General features: G+C 43.6%; 1 long non-coding RNA gene across 1 annotated transcript; it reads left to right on the top strand.

Moving 5' to 3' along the window:
• The first annotated feature begins 672 nt into the window (after window positions 1-672).
• Window positions 673-8,017, top strand: LOC116376132 (uncharacterized). The gene is made up of 3 exons (XR_004211517.1): window positions 673-815; window positions 4,322-4,545; window positions 7,536-8,017. It is a non-coding gene; the product is annotated as an uncharacterized LOC116376132 (long non-coding RNA).
• The last annotated feature ends 3,006 nt before the right edge of the window (window positions 8,018-11,023 follow it).

Here is an 11,023-nt window from a genome sequence, read left to right as displayed (position 1 = left end):
AAAGTTGCATGTGTGCTGTTCCTCAATAGGGTGTGCATCCAGGGCCCATAGGGCTCTACTACAAAAGTAGTGCACTATATAGGGAATTGGGTGCCATTTGGGACACAGCCTGTGTTTTTTCCTCCCTCAATAAGTCAATCTGTCATTGTACCTCATTATGGAGAAATGCAAACAAACTGTGAGCTTGCTCTGATGTTTGGACCTTTTACACCACAGATTTCAGTGCTCCGTTGCATGCAAAGTGACATAACAGTTGACAGCACATGCTCTTGTGTTATTGTGCGTGTGTGGTTGGAGGGGAGAAGATTACACTAACTTTCCATGCTGCTCATCTCCTCTGATGTACTAGGTCGACTTTGCTTTGTTTTAGAAGACAGGTGGTATGGATGGCCTAAACCAAGCCAATTTACAGTACCTAAAGTGTCCACAAAAAACACAAAGTCTGTGAGATGTACATTATACCTGGAGTGTATCTAATTCTAAAAGGTCTCTACACGCATCTGGCAGTGAGGTGAGTGTTTCTGGCAGTGAGGTGAGTGTTTTAGTGACAACAACAACAAAACACAAACACACACACACTTGCGCACACACACAGACCCACACAGACAGCCTACACAGAGGGGTTGGGTTAAATGCGGAAGACACATTTCAGTTGAATGCATTCAGTTCTACAATTGACTAGGTATCCCCCTTTCCCTTTTCACAGTAAGGGGACAAGAGTGTTTTAGCGACAACAGAGAACAAACATGGGACAACTACTAACAACCCTGCAACTGATTTAGAGCTGCCAAGGAAACATTGTGCCTTTCATTAAGGTGATTGGCTCATAATCATGCTTCATAATTTTCTTAGAGTACAAGGGACAGCGCAGGATTTGGGTAAGGATGCTTAATTCATCTCCACGGGAAGTTTGTTTGGGATGTGAACCTGTAGAACCTCCGGGAGACTCTGAATCAAATAAACTATTCAGACGTCATGCTGAACATGGAAGAAGTGGTGAAACAGCCAGTGGTGAAAGTAAGACCTGGGTTCAAATACAATTTGATATCATTTCAAATATTTTAGTTGGGCTTGATTGAGCTTGTCTGGTAAAATGGAACCAAATTGAAAGTTGCAGAAGTGCAAACCCCTGTCCATCAGGCAGGCTAGAGAAAACACAATGTATTTGAAAGACTTCAAATACTATTTGAACTCAGGTCTGGTGATGTTGACAACAGGAGTGGTGAAGCCATAGAAATAGAGTTGTAGGGGAAGCAGTGGTGAGTAGAGGCCCGAGACCTCCTTCCTGTCCAAACTTAAATACACAGGAAATGTAGAAAGCACCTGAATTATCACTGAATCATGTAGCGCTACAGTAATATGACACTTTTATGTTCGCATTGAGGTTGCATCACATCCGGCTGTGATTGGGAGTCCCATAGGGCGACGCACAATTGGCCCAGCATCGCTCGGGTTTGGCCAGGGTAGGCAGTCATTGTAAATAAGAATTTGTTCTTAACTGACATGCCTTTATTTAACTGACATGCCTAGTTAAATAAAGGTTACATTTATTTATATTTTAAAAAATGTATATCAGATGCTTGCATTGCATTTTCTTTAATAACACTTTCTGACTTTCCAAAAGTTCCCCACTAACCTCAGTCTGGTATTTACACACACTTTTCTATTGTCCTTCTCTTTGGCCTGCTTCCGGTTTCTGTCACGACTTTCCCCTCCTCCACCAAGTCAGTGTTGAAAAACAGGGGTTGCGTCCCAAATGGCACCCTTTTCCCTATATAGTGCAATTGTTTCGGGCCCTCGTCAAACGTAATGCACTATACAGGGAATAGGGTGCCATTTGGGACATACACAGGAAGTAAATGGTGAGCAGCAGGTTATCCTGTGGGGAGGTAGATAGACAAGAATAATTAGGGGGTTGCATTCCTCCCGGTTCTATAAATACACTCTACGTTTCCTCTCCTCCTGTCTGCGATTCTCATTAAAGCCTTGATGGAAAATCAGCCGGCTGCCTTTGGGGTGATGGTGGGACTGGGACTGTGTCCCAAATTGCACCCTATTACTCTCCTAGGACAGGGCATGCATGTAGGCCGATCAAGTGGCAGGGGAGTATAACCTTCAGTAAGGTACTGTTGTTTTGGTTACTAATGCAGTATTCCTGTCAAAGTGCGATGGACACCTCCACAATGGAACTCTCCATAAGAGGGGACAGTAATGATGCAGTAACAGGAAGAAATAGATAAACATAGAACTGACTCCCAGAATCATTACGTTGAATGTATCTGTGACACCCCTGTGGTTTAACTCACCTTGGTTCGTTCCATTTTCCCTTGTGTAAGCTATCAGCTCAGTTCATATGGGTCTAAATGTGGGGGGGATGTGTGTGTGATGTTAGTGTTGGTTAGTCGTGTATAGGCTAAGCGATGCAGAATTATAATTGTGAAAACACTTTCTATTTTATTGTTTTCCTCTCTCAGGGAAGATTATGGTAGAGACAGCTTTAAAACACAGATTTCCATTATGTTTTAATAAGTGATTTGATAAATACAGTATATTATTTCCTCTAGACCCATTAGTGAGACACAGGCCTACAGGAAAGACAGCCAACAACAATTCCACTTTATATGTTTCAGTAATTGGTAAAGAGGGAGAGAAGCAATGTAGAATGCCATGTTTTAATAAACTAGAAGTGTTCATGAGTCTACAAATGTGTGTCTGATTGGGGATATATATAACTTTATTGATCCCCAAGGAGATAATTAAGATGTCTTAGGCTTACAAGAGCACAACATGGCGGGTAGAAGCAGGTAGCCTATTGGTTAAGAGAGTTGGGCCAGTAACCAAAAAGTTGCTGGTTTGAATTCCTGAGCTGACTAGGTGAGAAATCTGTCGATGTATCCTTGAGCAAGGCACTTAACCCTAATTGCTCTGGATAAGAGCGTTGCCTAAATTACTAACGTGTAACAAAGTGCATTAAACATTTTTTGGGTATTACGCAAAACTCAGCCAATATCAGTCACATGGACACGGAAGCATGAGACAGCAAATATCATGTGTAACCATATCAAGAAGTCCTGGTGAACTGTAACACTTCACTGAATAGTAGAAGATGGGATGATGATAATGATGAGATGGTGAGAGATGTACACAAAACATTAAGAACGCTTGCTTTTTCCATGATGCAGAATGATCAGGTGAATCCAGGTGAAAGCTATGATCCCTTATTGGTGTCACTTGTTAAATCCACTTGAATCAGTGTAGATGAAGGGGAGGAGACAGGCTAAAGAAGGATGTTTAAGCCTTGATACAATTGAGACTGAGACTGTGTATGTGTGCCATTCAGAGGGTGAATAGGAAAAACGAAATATTCAAGTACCTTTGAACGGGGTATGGAAGTAGGTGCCAGGCACACTGGTTTGTCAAGAACTGCAATGCTGCTGGATTTTACACACTCAACAGTTTCCTTTGAGCATGAAGAATGGTCAAACACCCAAAGGACATCCATCCAACTTGACACAACTGTGGGAAGCATTGGAGTCAACATGGGCCAGCATCGCTGTGGAACGCTTTTCAACATCTTGTAGAGTTCATGCCCGGACGAATTGAGGCTGTTCTGAGGGCAAAAGGGAGGGGTGCATCTCAATATTAGGAAGGTGTTCCTAATGTTCTGTACACTCAGTGTATAGTAATCCACTTTACTGACTGCTGATAGACGTGGTTCAGTGCTTGCAGCTCTGACGTCAGACAAATAGAGAAAGAAAGGCAAGAGTGAGGAGAGAAGGAGAAGAGAGAGAGAGAGGAAAGGCTGAGTTTTATTGATGCTCTACAGGTTCTGTGGTTAGGTTACGTGAGGAGGATGTCGTACAGTCTACACGCAGCTACAGGAAAGAAAGCTTATAGCAGTGTGTCCCAAATGGCATCCTATTTACCATATAGTGCACTACTTTTGACCAGGACCCATAGGACTCTACTACAAAAGTAGTGCACTATATAGGTAATAGGATGCCATTTGAGATTTGACCAGTGATTGTTGTTACTCTGCTTCTGGTAATCGTCTCTCCAGCCGAGCTGGGCTGAACTCTATTGAACCTTTTGCTGCTTTGGATATTGTAGTCAAGAATTATAGTAACTGAACTGTATACTGTGCCACCACGTAGGGTGAATTTTTCAATTAAAACTGAAACTCTGTTCCGATATTAAAGCACTTTGGTTTGAGAGTCTCAGATTCCAGAATCTGAGGGTTCTAGTAAAAATAACATTCTTTCCATATCTTACACATAATTCCTAAAGCTCTCGTCCTTTCACACATTATTTCCATTAACAGGCCTGCTTCATTAGACAGTGAAGGTCTCGCTCACCCAGGGTCCAGAGACCACACTGCCTGGTGCCTGCTACACTGCTGGAACCTCTGAAGCTGAGCCCACCTGTTACCGCTGCTACCATGAGGACTCGAGCAGATGCCCCCCGAGGAGGAAATTACATCACACGTTTGTTGTGTCCACCCTGGACAGGCAGCAGTGTTCAAGGGTTTAAAGTGAAGCAACCTGGGTGAGAGAGGAGTCACAGACGCAAACAAAAGCACACACACACGCACACATACAGACACACACACGCACCCACCCACACACACATAAACAAATAGACAGACAGACAGACAGACAGACAGACAGACAGACAGAGACACACACACAGACACACGCTCAGATGCAGACAGACAGAGACACGTTCAGACACAGAGAAACACACACACACACAGACAGACACACATGCACACTCACACAGCCCCATGGGTGAAAGATTGAGCATGGTAACCAGACCCGGCAGAGTGATCATGCGTCCAGGCCCGGGCCGGTGGCGGCCACACAAAATAATATTTTAGACCTCCAATCTCGAGAAATAATTTAAGTGTGTGGACTGGGACCATGCCGGTGGAGGCTATAGTGGTGGCAAGGGACAGAAAGATGTATTCACATTAATGCATAACGTAATGAATAGAATACACTGGCTTATAGGCTTGCTTGAATGCTTAAATGGAGTGGGTTCATCAGCCCACGCACGCTAAACCCCACCCGTCCCACCCAAGTATGAATCCATAAATAACTTAGTCGCTTGGAAGATACTCCTCAGTCAGTCATTGACTCAAAACTTAGCTCACATCTAAGCTTCCCATTTTGAAGAGGTGTAGATTGACTAATACTAATTCTAGTTATAGTTAATTGAATAATGGGTCATCAGAGTGTGGACTTAACCTCTCCGAGCAGAAACAGAATGCATTATTTAATCACCAACCAGTTTGTATTGTGTGGACGTAGGCCAAAGCATGAATGGCAATGGCACCACAACACATCATGACTCCCTCATTAAGTATGACTGCAGCCCACAAGTGTCAACACCAGCCGAGAGAACGGCTGATCGAAATGAAGCAATGACCTCAAAACATCTGCTCTTTACAACAACAGAGAGCGAAGCCTCGTACTCATCCACTAAAACGTGATATTTAAAAAAAAAATATTAAACCTGCGACAAAATCTACACAGCAGTAACCAAGGCAGATAAAGACATTGGTAACAGGGGTTCATTTTGGAGTAATTTCTCTCTCTACATCTTCCCAACCAGCCTCAACACCCCTCACTGCCCTCTCTCCCATCCACGCCATCAACGCCCTTCCCTCCCCTCTCCACTACCCTCCCTCCCCTCTCCACTACCCTCCCTCCCCCTCCATTACCCTCCCTCCCCCTCCATTCTCCGTCCTCCCCTTCCACTCCCCCCACACTCTCTCCTCTCCCCCCCTCCCACCCTGTCTCTGATAGTCACACACGTTATAAAAAGCGTGCACTTTTAATATGCGCGTGTGTCCAGCGGATAACGTCAGCGCTTTGGGAGAACGGCTCAAGGAGTGTTTCATTATAAACCAGTACCATTAAAAACTTGCTGGCTGGATCTGGCTTTTGGCTTAGACGTCCTTCTCAAGGCTTTTTATGAGACTATTTTTGATCCTAAATCGATGCGGGAGAAAGAAAAGGGGATGGAGGAGACAGCCTGGGGTAGGTAAGGGGTAGTGGCATGACCTCACCAATAAAAGGTAGTGTGGGTGAATGTAGTGGTTGTTTGCACACCATCAGATTTCATATTGCTCAAATGAACGGTTCAGGACTGACTTCAGTATCTGTCTGTCTGGCATGCTCAGATGACCAAACCAGGATCACATTCATCATAGTCACCAAACGGAAGAAAACAGACTGAAACAGGGTGGATCTACAAAGACTTGTCCAACAAGAAACAACATTTTTAGTTTCCCACTGTATGCCCTAATGAACATACCGAGGGGATAAGTGGCTGTGTGCGTGCAGGTGCTTCAGGAAATTGTGGGGGGGCAGAAGAAGAAATCACAATCACGCAAGCTGCTGCATGTGGTTTAGTTCTCCTTGCCAATACCTCTCACACTCCCCTTCCCAGACTTTCTCCCAGGGCTATCCAGTCCCCCCACTATCTCCTCTCAACTGCCTGCACCCCTGCGTCCCCTTAACCCTCCGCCCCTCACTCCTGACCGCACACAAATGGTTTGAATAAGAGGCCTGCATGACTGGGCCATGGGCTGCAGATGAAATCCCGAAGAGTGATAGTTTACTTAGCCTAAATACCCCCGATTAGACAAAATGAAACATTGTTGTTATGCGGTGGAAACTCAAGGACCTATTGGCCGAGCCTGCTCGCCCTGTTCAGGAAAGGCTGTGCTGCAGACTTTTGTCATGCGAAAACTGTAAGATCTGGCATGGTTGGAAATGAAGCCAAATAACAATATGACCAGAAGTCTCCCCTAAAACAAAACAGTGAAACAGAATATGAAAATCATCAAACACAGATTTACAGAGCGAAGGAGGCGGCACACGCGAGTCAGGCTTCCGTAACTACTGAAAAACACATCAGACCACAAACGTTCTGTCCTGCCTTATGGAATGCTTCATGATGTCAAATTTTCCCCTTCACACGTACAGCCTCTCCATGACTTCTAGTTATAGGCTACTACTGTAGGCTCTAGAGCTAGGCTACTACTACTCACAGTCAATACTTCAAGTGTGTCACTGTGCTTATTGCAAAATAGGTCAAGGAAGGGCTGCTCACATTATATGATACAAGTCAAATTCAATGCAACTTTATTTGTCATCTTGGGAAATTATTTTTGAAATCCATTCTGAATATTTCCCACCAACTGAATATTTAGGCTTGAACTCCAAGAGCAGAGGTAAAAATGAACAGGACTCCTGTTCAATGTCACCAGATGTTAGATCAGTCTGACTGTCTCCCTTATCCATTCTCACCAGTACTACTCAATCATAAGTCAATAAAGAGGTAATTCACTTGTCACACCCTGATCTGGTTCACCTGTCCTTGTGATTGTCTACACCCCCCCAGGTGTCTCTAATTATCCCTGGTGTATATATCCCTGTGTTTCCTGTCTCTCTGTGCCAGTTCGTCTTGTTTGCGAAGTCAACCAGCGATTTTCGTTGCACCTATTTTTCCCTGATCTCTGTTTCTAGTCCTCCTCGTTTCGAGCCTTGCCTGTCCTGGCTCCGAGCCCGTCTGCCTGACCACCAGTCTGCCTATCCCCTTGTACTGTTTTGGACTTGGATCTGGTTTCTGATCCCTGCCTGGCATGACCTCGAGACTGCCTATCTTCTGGTACTGTTTGGACTCTGACCTGGTTTATGAACTCTCGCCTGTCCCCGACCTGCCTTTGCCTACTCCCTTTGTTATAATAAATATCGGAGCTCTACCATCTGCCTCCTGTGTCTGCATTTGGGTCTCGCCTTGTGCCCTTATATTACTGTTCCTAGGCCTACTTTAACATGTGCAGAACACACACACACAAACACACACTGACTGACTGACACACTGTAACAATATAACAAGATTAGACAGAGATCCAGATGAGGAATAAAGCAGCAGTGGAGACTCATAAAAAGGAACAGCAGCTAAGAGAGCAGTGAGGCCTGTGCCCCACAGTAGCCATACTACTGGTGAATCCAACACCACAGAAACACTCCTGTTCATTTTTTTATTTATTTAACCAGTCAAGTCAGGATCCGACCCTTTTTTTCAATTTTCTCTTAAAATGACATACCCAAATCTAACTGCATGTAACTCAGGCCATGAGGCAAGGATGTGCATATTCTTGGTACCATTTGAATTTTAGACTGATCCAATGAACCATTGCATTTATATATAAAAAAAATCTCTCAAGACTGCCCAAATGTGCCTAATTTGTTTACTAATAACTTGTCATGTTCAAAACTGTGCACTCTCCTCAAACAATAACATGGTATTATTTCACTGTAATAGCTACTGTAAATTGGACAGTGCAGTTATATTAACAAGACTAAGATTTCTGTCAAAATCAGATATGCCCATGTCCTGGGAAATGTTCTTGTTACTTACAACCTCATGCTAAACGCATTAGCCTACGTTAGCTCAACCGTCCCGTGGACACCGATCCCGAAGAAGTTTTAAGAACAAATTCTAATTTACAATGACGGCCTACCCCAACCAAACGTGGACGACACTGGGCCAAATGTGCACAGCCCTAATGGGCTCCCAATCACGGCCAGAAGTGATGCAGCCTGGATTCAAACCAGGGACTACAGTGACACCTCTTGCACTGAGATGCAGTGCTTTAGACCACTGCACACCTCGGGAGTACATCCAGCTCTGTAATGCACAGGCTATATGCCATTGTGCAAATAATTATATCCAAAGCCACGTAATATCATGCATGTATACGGTTCACATACAGGTCCCAGGAATCTAACCCACTATCCTAGTGTTGCAAGCACCACACACTCCCAACTGAGCTGCAGAGGACGAACATCAATCCACCTGAATGTGATGACTACTGCCAGTGTGTTTCATGTCTCTCACCACCAAACTAGTCAAGCTACAGTACATACAATATAATTGTATTCAGAGATGGGCAGTATTTCTGTAATATGTAGCTATTTGAAATACGTACTTCAATTCCTTTTTAACATTTTGTCATTTGTATTCTGGCCTGAACAACAATCCAATGTATTTTGTAACAAGATACTTTCATGACCTGTAATTTGTATTTTCAACAGAAAATGCACTTTTCTGTGTATGGCTCAGTTGGTAGAGCATGGCATTTGCAACACCAAAAATGTAGTCACTCTGGATAAGAGTGTCTGCTAAAATGGAACTAATTTATAGCAGTTCACAATTTTGTAGCCCCATTTCACCCTGCATTGGTATAAGATTATGGCCGAGGACCGAGTTTAGGAAGCCCCGAGTTAAATGACCAAAATGTCAATGGACAAATGAATACCTGCAAATCATGCTGGGTATTATTTGAATGAGCTCCATCCCAGAAACAAGGCCAATAATAATATCCAGTTTGCTTTGCAATTGTTCAGTTTTACATTTAGGTTATTTAGCAAACACTTTTTGTCCCAGCACAATTAAGGTAGATAAACATCACTACAACAACATTCTCAGTAACGGTAACTTAAAAGGTTTAACTTCTATTTTTTGGCAGGGACAAATACAGGATTCTACCCTAAACAAAATAACCTTCACTCCAAATCCCCCCAAAAATGAGAATGACACGTATATTAATTTTCACAAAGTTTGCTGCTACAGTGTCTTTAGATATTTTTGTCAGATGTTACTATGGAATACTGACGTATAATTACAATTACAAGGCTTTTATTGACAATTACATGAAGTTGATGCAAAGAGTCAATATTTGCAGATTAAGGTCTGGAGACTGGCTAGGCCACTCCAGGACCTTAATGTGCTTCTTCTTGAGCCACTCCTTTGTTGCCTTGGCCATGTGTTTTGGGTCATTGTAATGCTGGAATACCCATCCACGACCCATTTTCAATGCCCTGGCTGAGGGAATGAGACCCAAGATTTGACGGTACATGGCCCCGTCCATCGTCCATTTGATGTGGTGAAGTTGTCCTGTCCCCTTAGCAGAAAAACACCCCCAAAGCATAATGTCTCCACCTCCATGTTTGACGGTGGGGATGGTGTTCTTGGGGTCATAGGCAGCATTCCTCCTCCTCCAAACACGGCGAGGTGAGTTGTTGCCAAAGAGCTGGTCTCATCTGACCACAACACTTTCACCCAGTTGTCCTCTGAATCATTGATGTTCATTGGCAAACTTCAGACGATCATGTATATGTGCTTTCTTGAGCAGGGGGACCTTGCGGGCGCTGCAGGATTTCAGTCCTTCACGGCGTAGTGTGTTACCAATTGTTTTCTTGGTGACTATGGTCCCAGCTGCCTTAAGATCATTGACAAGATCCTCCCGTGTAGTTCTGGGCTGATTCCTCACCGTTCTCATGATCATTGCAACTCCACGAGGTGAGATCTACATGGAGCCCCAGGCCGAGGGAGATTGACAGTTATTTTGTGTTTCTTTCATTTGCGAATAATCGCACCAACTGTTGTCACCTTCTCACCAAGCTGCATGGCGATGGTCTTGTAGCCCATTCCAGCCTTGTGTAGGTCTACAATCTTGTCCCTGACATCCTTGGAGAGTTATTTGGTCTTGGCCATGGGGGAGAGTTTGGAATCTGATTGATTGATTGCTTCTGTGGACAGGTGTCTTTTATACAGGTAACAAGCTGAGATTAGGAGCACTCCCTGTAAGAGTGTGCTCCTAATCTCAGCTCGTTACCTGTATAAAAGACACCTGGGAGTCAGAAATCTTTCTGATTGAGAGGGGGTCAAATACTTATTTCCCTCATTAAAATGCAAATCAATTTATAACATTTTAGACATGCGTTTTTGTGGATTTTTTTGTTGTTATTCTTTCTCACACTGTTCAAATAAACCTACCATTAAAATTATAGACTGATCATTTCTTTGTTAGTGGGCAAACGTACAAAATCAGCAGGGGATCAAATACTTTTTTCCGTCACTGTACCTGGAATGCTTCCTACACCCAAGGATTATTATTCACAAACTATACAGCAAATGCTGATGGGAAACAAACAGAAACCTGAAA

Source organism: Oncorhynchus kisutch, linkage group LG11, assembly GCF_002021735.2.
Source record: "Oncorhynchus kisutch isolate 150728-3 linkage group LG11, Okis_V2, whole genome shotgun sequence".
Taxonomy (NCBI): Eukaryota; Metazoa; Chordata; class Actinopteri; order Salmoniformes; family Salmonidae; genus Oncorhynchus; species Oncorhynchus kisutch.
Note: the sequence above shows the minus strand (reverse complement) of the source record. Positions and strands in the feature narration are given on the sequence as shown.